This window comes from Syngnathus typhle, linkage group LG13, assembly GCF_033458585.1.
Source record: "Syngnathus typhle isolate RoL2023-S1 ecotype Sweden linkage group LG13, RoL_Styp_1.0, whole genome shotgun sequence".
Classification (NCBI taxonomy): Eukaryota; Metazoa; Chordata; class Actinopteri; order Syngnathiformes; family Syngnathidae; genus Syngnathus; species Syngnathus typhle.
The window spans coordinates 12,810,025-12,824,616 of NC_083750.1; the positions used below are offsets into that span (position 1 = coordinate 12,810,025).

At 43.9% G+C, this 14,592-nt stretch overlaps 1 protein-coding gene across 1 annotated transcript in view; it reads left to right on the forward strand.

Annotated features, from left to right (window-relative positions):
• Nucleotides 1-495: 495 nt before the first annotated feature.
• tnr (tenascin R (restrictin, janusin)) overlaps nucleotides 496-14,592 on the forward strand; it is a 60,064-nt gene continuing 45,967 nt past the window's right edge. Inside the window, exon 1 of the mRNA XM_061296159.1 lies at nucleotides 496-819. The gene's annotated coding sequence lies outside the window, so the exon portion shown is untranslated. The remainder of the gene's footprint in view (nucleotides 820-14,592) is intronic.

Below are 14,592 nucleotides of genomic sequence, written 5' to 3' on the forward strand. Positions count from 1 at the left end.
TTTTTAGGGGGCGGGATTTGTAGGGAGCCTGGAACGGATTCATTCATTACAATGGGAAACAATCATTTGGAAGGACTGTCAAGTCAAGGCCCCGTTGTAGGCACGTTTTTTCCCCAATTTCCAGGCTCGGCCCAGGTTGTACTGTTGCATTACTGTCTGGTGCCGGCCTGCGAAATGACCCCCCCCCCCCCCCCATACAAGCGCCCGCCTCATGAATCCGGGATTTGCATGAGATGTTTTATTTTTAGCCGCCATCTTCCCGTCCTCCCCAGCGTTTAGGGAATCTGGGCAAGCAGCGTTAATGGTCCTCATTAAGGCAAGTCGCTCGAATCCAAACTGCAGTCCTTCCACTTTAAGTGGCGCATAACATTTCTGGTCTTCCTTTCCTCCCTGTTTGTCTTCTCCCGCTGCCACTCCACGCAACATCCTCCCTCCCTCCCGCCCTCATCCTGCTTTCGATTTTCCTACCCACCTGAGCAACTGGGCTGAGAAATAGTCTGTAAAGGTCTTCCTTATCCTTCTAAGGCTTCTTCAGATGTGTGCTTTTTCCAGTTGTTTACCGTGCGGCATAAATCCCTCGGTGGGTGAGACCGCGGGCTTGTAGTTGAAATGTGGGATTGCGTCCATCCGATGAGGAAGGAAGGGAGGGAGGAAGGAAGGACGGAAGGAAGGAAGGCATTTGAAATGACCTCAACCTCTGTGCTTTTTCTCTCTCCTACTGTGAAGTAGAGAGCAGAAAGTTCAGGTGGTGAAGCCCCCTCCCTCCAGGTCATCGGTGAAGGAAATTCACAGGCCCCAGGAGACGCCTTTAGCCGGCGGGTAAATATGCTTTGGTTCTGTTTATACAATAAGTGCACGGCGGCTCCACAGCCTATCTGACCTTGATATTGACTAACTTGAAATTGAATGCACGGCACGACTCTAACACGGAATTGCATTTTGTAAGTTCATGTTCTGAGTAGAGAGAATACTGGATTGCATTGGTGACTATTGACTTTATGCTCATTTTGCTGTAAAAAGAGGTTCCTATTTTCTCAGTTGTAGTATGTTGAGATACAAGGACCCGTTTTTGGAGGGACAAGCCGTTTTTTTTTTTGCTTTGAATTGTTAGCTACATGCTCCAAATCAGAAGATTGCAAAGAGAAATGATTGAGGAGTGATGTTAAGATTTAGAAATCATCTTTAAAGAAGAGAATAATGCTCATGTCAGTCAGTCAGTCAGTCAGTCAGTCAGTCAGTCGGTCTTGACTTTCAGCTTTTAATAAAGACACCGATGACTAGTTTCCATCTTGACCTTCTCTTCCAGGCTATGGCAAAAAAGAGAAAATGTCAAGCTATTTATGATTCTGTTGTCGGTGGAAAATGTTAGCTTTTGTTGAACTTATCCAATCCGAGGTTCACATGGGCTACTTTCTGTTCCAAATCCCTTGGCTTTTTTCACCTTTGCTTTGCTTTGCTTTCCCTTTGTGCAACAATAGAATCATTTGAGTGCTTTGTAAATGACTGGAATGGGTTATAAAGAGAGAGAAAAGGTGCAGTGCAGAAGTTGCGTTTGCAGTTGCCTGTAGTTTGTTTATGATCGTTCATCGACAAATTGGTTTGTCAATGTGGCTTGCCGTGAAAAAAAAACAATGCTACTTAGTTATCAGATTGAGAGTTTCTGACGATGAATAAGGAAATAACGAATACTTTTCAACACTATTTCTCCCCCTAACCTTGAACAAGCCAAGAGCTCTCACTCTTGATTGTGGTGGGCGCAAAAGCGCTGTACCATTGGAAGGCCAATGACAGCTACTAGGTCACATGGCAGTAAGTACTGCTGGCGCTGATTAAATCCCCCCAATAATTAAGCAGACGTCATTGATTCCCCCCCGCAGAGAAATGGGGAAATGGAGTGCGTGGGTGCGTGCGTGTGTGCGTGCAGATGAACGCCACTCTTCCTGTTGCCCCTGCAGCGACGTGCCAGTCAGATACGGGTAATTTGGGAAATGAGCAGAAGTCGATTCCACTTAAATCGCCAGTGGTGGTTTGACTTATTGATGTTGCGCGCATTGTTGACTCGCGTCATTTTCTATCTGACAGCATCCGAGATGATCATTGCTTTGATGCATGTCATCAAAAAGTAGACGCAGTTGATCATTGATGTTAGTTCATCTTCTTTTGGGTGCTGGAATCTTGAATTCTGAATTTGAGTTGGGATTCAATATTTTAGCATCAATAAATATTGCCGGCGTTTATACATTCAAATACCGTAATTTTCGGACTACAAGTCGCGTTTTTTTCCATATATATGTTTATTTTCACTTTTTTGGGCATTTTATGGCTGGCGCGACTTATACTCCGGTGCGATTCATAGTCCGAAAATTACGGTAGTCTTCATAATAATGTCAAATCAGTAATTATAGAGAACGTCATAAACATTGGAGCAGTGTGTGGATTTGGAATATTTAGAAGTGTCCCTCACAAATAATGAACCAGAAAATCATTCAATAATGATGATTTACAGAAATGCAATCTGTTTGCTTTTAAAGATGTTATAACCATAGCTCACCTTCAGCAGGAGTAACAAAAAAAAATCTGTCCTCGTCTCTTCTATGTGGTCAAATTATTTTTCAGGCCCTTTTTTTCTCTTCAACTCTTTGAAAAGAGTCTGACATTGGTCATACTTTTAATCACGAAGAGTGATCATGTTTTCTATTGGCAACCATACAGTTTCATCACAAGTCCGAGGTCTAGGATTTACTTTGATGATAGATCATGTCAAATTGCTGTATATGTTTTTCTATCGTTTTACTCTGCGACCGTATTTGATAGAGTGACATTTCAATTTGCAAGCTCAAGTCAGTCCCAAGTCAAATCCAGCAAGTCGAGTGAGGTCACAACTCAAGTTTTAAGTCCAGTCGCTAAATCTTGCTGTCACATCAAATATTTCCTTCACTGACCATCTCTTTTCAAATGAAATGAATATTTATGTTTCAAATGTGCAAAGATTCATTTCTGTTCCAAGCAACTCAGTGTTTTCCAAGCACCTGCTCTTTCTCTATTTGCAAAACCAAAAAGAGCGCTGTGTTCTTCTCGATAAGCTCCAATACTGCCTCTTTTGCTCCTTTCAGCCTCATTGTACGACATTTGAGGGAGGGAGGGAGGGAGGGAGGGAGGGAGGTAGGCGGCCAGCCGCTTTGAATGTTTGCATTCTCAGTGCTCGTCGGCACAATTGCGCAGCTTGAACAAAACTGCCTTTGCGCTAAAGGTCGACAACAAAAGGACGCCATGCTGAGACGAAAATATTCACTTTGAAAACAACCAAGCAAGGTTCTTGCGTATTCTGCACACCTCACCTCTAATTAGTGGTCCAGCGTGAGGTGAAGAAAGAAGGAAAAAAACACCATGAGGAAGGTCGCTGTTCTTGACCAAAGCGTTTTATACATCAATGACACAGAGAAGGGGAAAGAAAGATTGAACACTTCTTCGATCTTAGATATCCAATCAGTTATATTATCTGACAAAAAAAATGGATTCAATTGAATCGATTGATTTCCAAGTGTGGTTTTATTCCCTCCCTCTCTACTCACAAGACGTCAGCACGCATGCAAGGAGAGCACAGCGGCATTAAACAAATTGGATAAATGTTATTTCTGCTGGAACGCATGGCTCGTAAAGAAGCCAGTTGCAACCGGGCCTGAAATTAGATAAAGTCACACATTAGCTGAATATGGAAGAGCCTGCATTGACAATTTCACCCCCCCCTCCATATTTGTCCTCCCATGCAGAAGGAAGTACGATCATGTATAAAACACCCTAACATACATTACAGTTTGGAAAGTGTCAGTCTTGTGGTCCTCGCACTTCCCCGTCCGGCGCCGTCCGTGGCTTCTCTGCCCAGCCAGCCAGCCAGCCAGCCAGCCAGACAGGCGACGCAAATGGCCACATCGCTCACTCTGACTCCAGAATTCTTTTGGGCCCAAAACGGCTCGCTTCAGTCACTGATATTTTACAATCTCTTCCTGCTTTCACCCTGCGGCGCAAATTGTAAGGTTCACAAGGTTTATTCCTTTGGGCCTGAATGTTTGCTTGTTGCCATGCTCCAGTCTCACTTTCTGTTGTTGTTGTGCTGTCAGACAGCCACCACTCTGCCAGCAACTTGTCCGGTGCCAGACATAATTAAAAAGGAAAAAAAAAAGACAAGAACTCCTTGTTTGTGGCTTTGTATCGGTCAATTCGTGCGTGCGTGCGCGTGTGTGTGTGTGTGTGTGCCAGCTGTCAGCATTGTCTGCATGAACTAACAAACCATCAATGTTCTAATTTTGCCTTGCTTAGAGGCTAGTTTCCAGTCTATTGATTGATGTGACAGAGATCAATAATCTCTTGTGTGTGTGTGTTCTATTCTTTTCTTTCACGTGCCCAATTGTGTTAGTCTTTGGATCGTTAAGGTCCTCGGGGAATGTCAGTGTTGTGTTTTTATTGGCCAGACATTGGGCAGCGGGGCAGTGGTGTCACCACCACAACAACTTTGTCTTGACACTGATAGATCATCAAAATGCGTGGCTGGCTAATGATCCACATGAGCTCTTACGATGTGTCCTCCTGGCATTTTGGGGATATTGTTTGTTTCCAATTGGTCATGTCATTCTTCTCATAGTACTCGAGAAGTGCTTGTAAGCCACTGTCCATGTAGCATCTTTAGAGTGAGCGTAGGTCTCCAAGTCTATTAGTCGATAGACGATGTTGACAATTGTCTTTCTGTCAGTCGATAACTATGTGGAGCAATTTCACTGTGTAATGTCATCTGACTTTGAAAAGAAGAATCGCTGCCCATATTTACAGTTCTTTTCTCTGCAATATGAGAATAAGAAAAAGACCCAAACCTTTGTTTGAGGCTCTACTTCCTACGAGTCGCACATTCTCGGAATAAAATCAAGTTGAGCCGAGTGCAATTGAGATTCCGAAAGCGCCAAATCATTTGGGTTTTGACCTGGCAACCCTTGCCCAGGTGGAGCCGCACGGGCAGGATGGATCTCTGACCACAATTAGCATTCTCCCCAGCAAAGCGTGCGACTCAATCAGTCCGGCAGGGAGCGGGATTAAACCGGGTGAGCCCGGGCCGCAACATCCAATTCCTCGTTGAGAAAATGCCACCGTCTAATTGACACATCCATAACCATCTCCAAATGCATGCCGCACACTTAAGCGCACGTGATGCACTTGGCTCGCCCATCCCGAGTGTCACCGGCAGATGAGGATTGATTTACTGCTGTTACTGCGAAAACTGGCAGCACGCCACCTTCCTTCCAGCCACACCCCGCCGTCAGCATTTTTCCCATGAAGCCAAACTTCATTTAACATGGCGACTCCCCGTCAATTGGTTTATTTCCTCCATGTTCTGTGCAGTTGCGGATGAGCAGCCAAGTCCTGCCTCGTCCGTCCTTATTTTTAATTAAGGCACTGTAGCTTAGGAGCCGTGCATTATCCAATAATCCAAAATTCCTTGCGTAGCTGCATTCATGACTTAATTATGCCCAATTGTGTTAATTCGCCAACTCTTTCCAATTAGTTCCAGTTGCACAAATCCTGCATGCGTCCTTTTCATTTTACAATCAACTTCTTTTTAATGACGTGGCTATGCACTAAAGCCATTATGAAATTTGGTCATTTCATTCTTATGGTAATTGGCTGAATTGAAAACATATTTGCATGTGCTGAACTCAAAGTCGACCTGCCTTGCTGAATTAGCGACAAATCCGTTCAGCTCTGTCCGAACGCATCTCGTTTCTCACGGTCGGTGGCGCTGAAAGAGTTTGGACTTGCGCGCGCTTGAGACAGAACCGATCGGACACGAATCAATCGAGTGAGAAAATCTACAAGGGGAAGAAAATGTTCTGCCGTGGCCAGGTACACCTAGAGGTAAATGTCGAGACCTAAGCAAAGAAGGAAGGCAGAGAATTCGAGACACTTGCTGACCCCAACCTGGTCCCCTGTTGATAGTGTTGCCATAGAAACAGGTGTCAGAGCCCAAAGAAAGGCCACTGCAGGTTGGAAACGGCGGATGTTGCACAGGGATAAAAAGCAGGTTACTAGTCATTAGCCACACCGCAAGGAAGTACGGTGCCATCAAGTTGAGGCGCGCTATTTTTCCGACTTTGCTGGAAATAGTTCACATGATAAGGACTAACCCTAAATAATCCATCATACTGGATAGGCTCTGGATAGATACTAGACCGAGACTAGACCGAGACTAGACCGAGACTAGACCCAGACTAGACCCAGACTAGACCCAGACTAGACCCAGACTAGACCCAGACTAGACCCAGACTAGACCCAGACTAGACCCAGACTAGACCCAGACTAGACCCAGACTAGACCCAGACGAGCCAGGCACCACGAGACAGACAGCGCCCTGAAATCTCCATTGCATCCTAATTCCAACGTCTTTCCTTCCACATTTTGAAGTGTAACGGTTCGGGCTCATCCCCGCCATCTGTGAAGTGAGTAACAAGCACTTCCAAATAGAAGAGGATCTAAATCACATGAATGTAGATGAGGATCTGTTGTCATCATGTCGGCCAAATCATTGAACATATCAGATGGTGCCAAGCGAGCTCGCCCGGCAGTCCAACTGGCTCGGATGAGAAGTTATGCTCGGCAACGGCGGCAGCTTTCCCAGAGCTTGCTGGCTGGCTGGCTGGCTGGCTGGCTGGCTGGCTGGCTGGCTGGCTGGCTGGGCTGGCTCCCATCCTGTCTGCCACCAGGTGTTGATTGCAGCTGCGAAAGGCCGCCGACATTTACTGGTTCTGTTAACGCAAGATCTGAGACCTCATTTGGGCTGCCCAGTGGTCGTAAAGCAACGTGTGTCTAATGGAGAGAGAGAGAGCGAGAGAGAGAGAGAGAGTTCAGAGCAGTGACAGAAAGCAAATTTGCTGCCGTACAAAATCTGCACTTTGACTTTTGGTCAATGATTTCTCAGAGGTCATAGGAAACAACATGACCTTAGAATTTAAAGCTGCATTATATTTTGAGAGAAGTGCCATTAAATTTGCACGATGGCATGCCAGTAACTGTTGGCTATCCCCCTCGCAGGTTTATGACAGGGCTCAGCCGGCAATATTTTTGCCAGACCTTTTATTAGAACGATGCAGGTAAGAAAAAAAAAAAAAGCCGCCAGCAAAGTACAGCCGGATGCAGAGGTAGAAAATGAGCTCCACTCGCTATCTGCCTTGTCTGGCTGACATCTTTGGAGATGCTGTCACCTGTGTGTAAAAAAATAGCGCCTCTCACAGCCATATCCTCCTGTTCAAGCGGCTAAATCATTTCGCCTGAGCAGCCCCATTTTGTCAGCCTGCTTTGCTCGCTCGCTCGCGGTGTTGGGCGCCAGACGCGTGTGCACGCGTGCGCTTTTTTCAACCTTGCAATCCTCAAGCTAATATTTTAGCCTGAAGCTGAGTTCATAGGAGGTCTGTTGGAAATGGGAACTACACCTGCAAGACTTTAGAGCAGAGTTGTACAAGTGGCAGGTGGGAACGACCTTTGGGAACCACCCCCTGATCTAAATCACTCTTTTAACGTGGAAATAATATTTAACAAGTAGCACCAATTGAATGGCTTGAATAATGTCTATTTAACTAGCAAGGCAATTTGAACATTTTTAGCTGATGTGGCTCCATGTTGGCCCGACATCTGGCTTCTCCGAATGCCTCCTCCTCAAATGAGATCAGCCACGGAAAAAGTGCCAACACAGGTCTCGCTGTGATAATTGAGAAGAGCAGTCGCCATTCTTTAGCCCTCCTGCTCTTCTTAACTGCAGGGACGTTGAACATTTCTTTTCCATTTGCACGACGGAACATTTATTGTCCATCTAAGACTGTAGGGACATTTGCTTGCTTCCTAATAACGTGTAAAAACGGTCGTGTCATGTGATGCCTCTTGAAATTTGCTAGCCAATGAACTTCATTGAAGGGATTTAGAACAACTTCCAAGTCGGCTTTTGAAAGGCCGCACATGGCGTTCCCATCGGTCTGCCACTCAAGCACAAACGAAGTGAAGCCGCTTAAGTTGGAAAGGCAGTCCAGTTTACTTCTGGAAATGAAGACGGCTTCTAGTTGTCAGCGCGGACCTTTCATCCCAAATGATGAAAGGCGTAACATGCATGGAGCGCACAATTCAACGTGATCTAGACAAGAACATAAATGCAATACATTTCTAGCACACCCGGCCGGCCGGCCGGGGATGAATTTACGAACCTTGTTAATAAAAGCGCTTCTAATCTCTGCGGACGGACTGCCGTATGCAATTTTGCAACTGGGCAGAAAAGGAGCGAGCACATTCACCAAAATGAGTGGCTTAGCTCCGATTCCTTTCTTTCCATGCTGGCCAGCCTCCCTGATGCTGCCAAGCGGCTGAATGTTGCTTCACTCCTGTCATGGGCGCAATGGAAGTGGCACAGCCAGAGAAAATGAGGCTTTTCAACGCCAGCCAAAAGCTCCCATTGTCAGAAAGTTAGGCCTCCGTCGTCTGATCCGGGAAGCGACACCAACCAGAACAGCAAGTACTCGGTCGCTCAGGCCCATTTGCGACAACGTTTCCACTTTGCTCGTGACATCAGACTATTTTTCCGTTTCACTTTATCGGACCTACTTTGAAATCTATCCAAATTGTAACCTCGCACCTCTGGCATGTTTGACGACCAGATGGTCGTGTTCGACAATCCTGGACGGCCTTTCGTCCAGGCACTTCCCCGGCTGTGCCAGTACACCGGGAAAGCAACGTGTATTATAGTTGTTCTGCTGGGAAAAAAACAAAAAATAAACGAGACCAAAAGTCACTTGGAAAGTTGCTGGACCACACACAAAGGCAGAAGAAGGTGTTAGCTGTGGGAACTTGGCTTTGGGGTAAATCCTTTTATTTATTTATTTTTTTTGGATTGTCATTTAATAAAGTACTGGGACATCAGCCATCCTCATCAAAGTCCAACATCCTGCTCATGAAAAACTACCTGGAATACTTCACAAAAGCAAATGACCGCCCGCAATGACATCTTCCCAAACTCTCAAAGAGCCTTGAGGGATGCAATAAATAAAAGCATGCGCTGACTAAGCAGTTTGATCGGCGGACAGTTGATCATCATATTTGGACACCTGACATTTGTGATAACTCAATCTTTTATTATGGCTCCAACGGAGTTCGATGATTATTTTCACGAGACAACTTGCTTCGTTTTCCCGGTTTGCGCTAATGCATTTGGGAGTAAGAAAAGAAATCAGCAGACAGTTCCCTTTGGCATCCTGGGATAATAAGTGGAATATGCAAACTTTGCACTGTCAGATCCATTGGTTGAATTATAGACTAAAGCTCCCCCAGTTCCCCATCGATCAATGGCCAGTGTTGCACAGCTGATTATAAATTCCTGTAAGGCATCAGATTGTGCTTTACTGCATTGCCCACATTTGAAATATGACTCTGCCAGAAAGTAATGCTGTATTCTACTTTTTGTGGCACAGAAATAAATCTTTAGCCTTTCCAAAATAAATCTAAACTACTCACTGAATAATGGCTACCATCACTTAAGGGCAACGATAAGACCAGCAAGCGGAAAAAAAGCCGTATTTGATATAACTCGTGTATCTATTTTCTTTCTCCCTCTGAGAAGCATCACTATTGTAAAGGTCACAGTAAGCCACCTCATTAATTTATATAAGTGCAACAGTGAATCTGAATTGTAGATATGCAAATGTTGTACTGCAATGCTTTTATGTTGTTCATATGCAAACGAAATAACCCTTAGGATTTCCCTCGCATATATCAAGAGTTCAGCTTTTACCCAGGAACATTCAGAGCCACAGGCATCAAATCTATGCTTTTGATTGGACGGATTGATCACGATAGCGACGCTCTGATAGGTTCAATCGGTAGGAATGAGAATTTTTTTTGTGACGCGCGCTATTTCATTTAAAACAAGTCCACAAAAAGCTTTACGGTTTTACTGTTTGAAGTAAAGTGAACAAAATGACGTGCGGGCGCCCATCGTGAGAACCATTCCAGATTTGCAAAACAAATGTCAGTCACGTTCTACTTGGCCTGTATGAGCCATTTAGAAACGCCTTGTTTATTTTGAATTATTATTATTATTGTCATTCGAACATTTCTCCAATCCATTTCTACTGTGCTCTGGCTCTCAGGCCTTATTTATTGTCCATGTGCTATTTCTTCATCCAACCTTTTGAGACAAGTGCTCTTTGTTCTTTCCCTCTGCACTCGTTACTTTGGGCTCTTATTTCCTGACTAGACATTTTCCCCCGTCTGATTAATTACAAGGTCACCGTAAACAAAAAGGGCCAGTTGTTGGCCGAGGCGGCATTCATACACTCGCCGTTCATCAGCCTTCCCTCCCTTACTCCCTCCCTCCCTCCCTCCCTCCGCCCCGATTGCAAGGGCAATTCCAATTAACATAATGGACTTGTGGGATGATGTTTTTCTTGGCGTTCTCAATAACACGCTAATTTGTATTCACATTTGCCGTTGGAAAGAATGGGTTCGCGCGCTCGCCTCCGCAGGACGTACTTCAGCACAAGCTCCAAATCAGAACAAGAGGCAGTGTATTTATTCTTTTGACATTGAGGCCTCATTGATCCGTACTGGTGTGGCCTTGCTGGATAATTGTGCTCAGCTCGGCAGAATTATCACTCAAATCCCATGATTAGAATTCCGTCGATATTTGTCGTCAGAGGCTCGATATAAAAGCGGATAATTGATAGCGCGTCACATCAGCCAGTAGGAGCTAACCGTAATAGATGATTGAAAGGCAAACAAACGGGACGTTTACCAAGTGTATTTAGGCTTGACGTGGAATTTGCAATTAGTGGATTGACGCTATCGACGTCAGCGGCGTTGTTTGCTTGCTCAGAAAACGACTCTCTCGTCTCGCTTCAATATTTGTTGCCATAGTCACCGAGGTACTTGGATTCTCAATGACCTGCTCTGTTCATATCTTCATTATTTTTGTCTATTCGTTCCGGCGACACTTGCTGATATCGATGTTGATCATTTCTCGGCTGACGGTTATTCTTCCAAGATTGCTTGTCTCCCTTTTCACTCTGTGTTTTGCGCTTTTGTTGCTAAACATGAACTGAATCCGCTCTGGTCCCAGACAATCCAGATGAGCTAGTTTGGTGCTGTGTTGTTATTTCGCATTAGTTTAGTGTGTGTGAGAGAGAGAGAGAGAGAGAGAGACAGGTCCAGACAAGGTCTCTATGAAACTACCGCTGCATCGTTGTTGATAAGCGCTGTGACCTTTGACTGGAAGCTCGAAGCTTTATCTGCCCCATCGGCTCAATGTACATTTCTTTGCAAGTCTGTCTGTCTCCTCCAGTGTTTTTAGATTTTGTGGCTCAACATACAAACATGACTCAATTCTGCTCTTATTTCAAACAGACCAATTTCTGGGAAAATTGGAGCTGTAAATGTCCATATTTAAAGCCACTTAGTAATGCTCAGCAGCACATTTGAATCCAAGAAGATGAGTTTATTTTGGGTTTCTGACAACAGCTAATCATGTTTCGCAGATGCACACTTAAACAAAGGGCAATAAAATGTGCATTATGGAATTCTTTGAGAATATCCTTTAGGAATAAAACAGGTCATCAAAGATACTTCTCTTAAACTATGAATCATGCAACGGTGGAGTTCAATGATATCATCAGGAAATGAGATTCAGGGCGTAGGGCATATATGGATCCAAATTTAATCCAAGCCTCCTATCGTGTTCTAAGACATTTTTTTTTTTATGCAACCTTGACATTTTCTCATTGGTACTGCGGCTCGGTAAGAAAGTTGCAAAGAGCACGTTTGGCCAATTTCAAAACAGTTGAAGGTGTCAATTTGAGGTGTTCATCTTAAAGCATCAATTCAGGAAGTAATTGTGCCTGGCCTTTCCTCTTTTCCCCACCTGTCTTGTTTCTCCCTCCTCCATATAGTATGCCATTTTCCTTTTCATCCTTTTTTCCACGCTAGTGTGCACTTTCTCTGCCATTTCATCCTTTACATAACACAACTTTGGTTCATCTGAAATGCATTCCCTTCAAGCTCACTTAGGTCATTCCGCCGCCCGCGCTCTCCTTTCCTTTCCTTTCCTTTCCTTTCCTCACCTCATCCAAAGAAATGATTCGTGGTGATCTTTATCTCAAGGGACCGTGTAGAAAGTTGACTTTAAAACATCCTCGTCTGCCACTGTCTATGGATATCGTATGTATGTCTTCTAATTGTTGACCGTTTATTTAGGCAACTGCTCAGAGTACCAGTGATGCAGTTCTACTTTTTGTCGTTTTGTTTTTTCATCCATATTTGCTACAAAATGTCGAAATGTATGAAATGATTCAAAAATTGATTTGAAACACATTTTTTCCAATTTGGTCATCGTCTTGAGTCCAAAAAAGAATGCCAGTGATTCCAAATAGTTGTGGCTACCTTGACAGCATGAAAGAGGAAAGATGTGGAGCCATTTGCTCCCCAGCTTGCACAAAGGTCAAATCAATAATTCTCTGTTTCTCCAGATGGCCATTAATCATTGGGTCGTACATCTGTCATCATAGGGAGCTAATGAGATATACATAGATCATTTTTTGAAGGACGACCTGGTTGAGGGGGGGAAAAACAAAACAAAAACCCACACTCATTGATCTGGTGAGGGCCCACTCGACGGTGCGTTGCTTGACTGGAGTTTGCGCATTGGTCGCATGATTCATACCAAATACATCAAAACAATAAGACAAAAAAAAACCCTGCCAAAATACCTTCTATAAATTATTTTCAACCCGTATCAGGATTTGGAGATTTTCAGGTCTTTGTCTTCTTCTCCGGGCATTGAATGGATGCATCACAAAAGGTTGCCGTGTTGATATTGCAGTTAGCTCTAACAATGGTCACCTCTTGGGCTGTGTTTGTTTGAGGGGGGGATTGATTGTATTTCATGAATGGACATTATAGATGGCGTCTCTTGGCTTCATTCACAGCGTCTGCCTTCTCTGTCAAGAAATGATACTTTCATGGATGCCCTTTGTCTCGCCTTAGTTTGTATTAGCTTTTTTTGTCTTTTTCACTCTGGGCCGAGCAACAATGTCCTTGGCTTTACGTGACCCTTTAAGATGGCAAAAACATGCTCTATATGTCTTTCTCCAAATATTGCTCTGACTCAACTTTAAAACATTGTGCTTATCAATCATGCTGTCAATCTATAAATCAACAAAGCGGATTGATGAAGACGGTGTTTAACGATGACAAAAATGTCGTTCGTCAAGCTGTCGTGAATACAAATCTGACTTGCGGGATAGTGTTGACTTGCTCCTCAATGATTGGAGCACAAAAGTCTATATATAAAGTGACACGGAGTCAAAGTGACAAATTGCCTGCAAATATGAACGGGATTAAATACCATCACAACTGTCACAGAAAGCTCAGTGATTGATGTATGCATCTGCAAAAAATATTCAAATAATGTCCACGTTTTCGTAAACAAGCGTGGCTTGAATTGTAATAGTAAATAGCCACTTGCTGTCATTTGTTTTGATATTAAATGGCCCGGATAGTTTTGTTGCTCCGAAAAGTTGACATGATATCAACTGGGCGTGGCTAATAAAATCATTGTTTCAGCGCTGTCGCTAGTAGACGCATTTCATCAATATTTTCAACGACTCCGCCCCCTTTAACTGATTGTCACGCGTAAGCGCAATGCAGACAAAACATGTCATCCCAATGTTCCAGAATCATTGGCATGATGCCGCTCGTCCTTTCTTTGATTTAGCCCATTTCCATTCAGTACCGCATGTCTTGTCATCATTTTGGACGTCAACGTGTTTGAAAAATGACTGAGGCCATTTGCAAAAAGCCTTAGTGATAGTCCAAGCTCACCGCCACCCTCTCTCTGTTCTTTTGCTCTCTTTGTTGTCATTGATTTGTCTGCTATTTTTTTGGACGAATCAAACTAATTATATGAGACAGAAGAGCTTCTCCTTTGTGCGCCCCACGATCCAAATGGTTTGAAGTCGGGCCTCTGTGAAGTTAGTGTTCAAGCAGGGCCCTCCCTCCCTCCCTCCCTCCCTCCCTCCCTCCCAATGCCCCATTAAGGGCATATCAGTTCTGACACGTTTTACTCGTGATCCCAAAAATAGGCAAAACAAGTATTGATTTATTTTCCAGAGGAATGCCAAATTCTATCATTAGAAAATATTAAATAATACAAATCAAATGAAAAGTCAATGGAAAAAAAGAACCTTTCATCCAAATGAGTTTTGACAGCTATTTAATGAAATAGTCCACTGTTACGCAATTGTACCCATTTTTTTTATATCTAATAATGCTCATTTGTACGACGACATCTTTTTCAATGGCAACATTTTCCCCGGTGACTAAAAGGAAGCTCATAGAAATAGGTGTCTCGTATTTTAGTTGTCGGGTACAAACCGCTTCTGAAAGCAGGCCTTCGGATGTTCACAAAGAGCTTGGAAAAGAACAACGGAGTCTTTTTGGAAGCTACAAACACTAATGGATACAGACATCTATTTATAGTGGAAAGAGCAAAAGATGGTGAATAGAGCAGAGCACTGGACA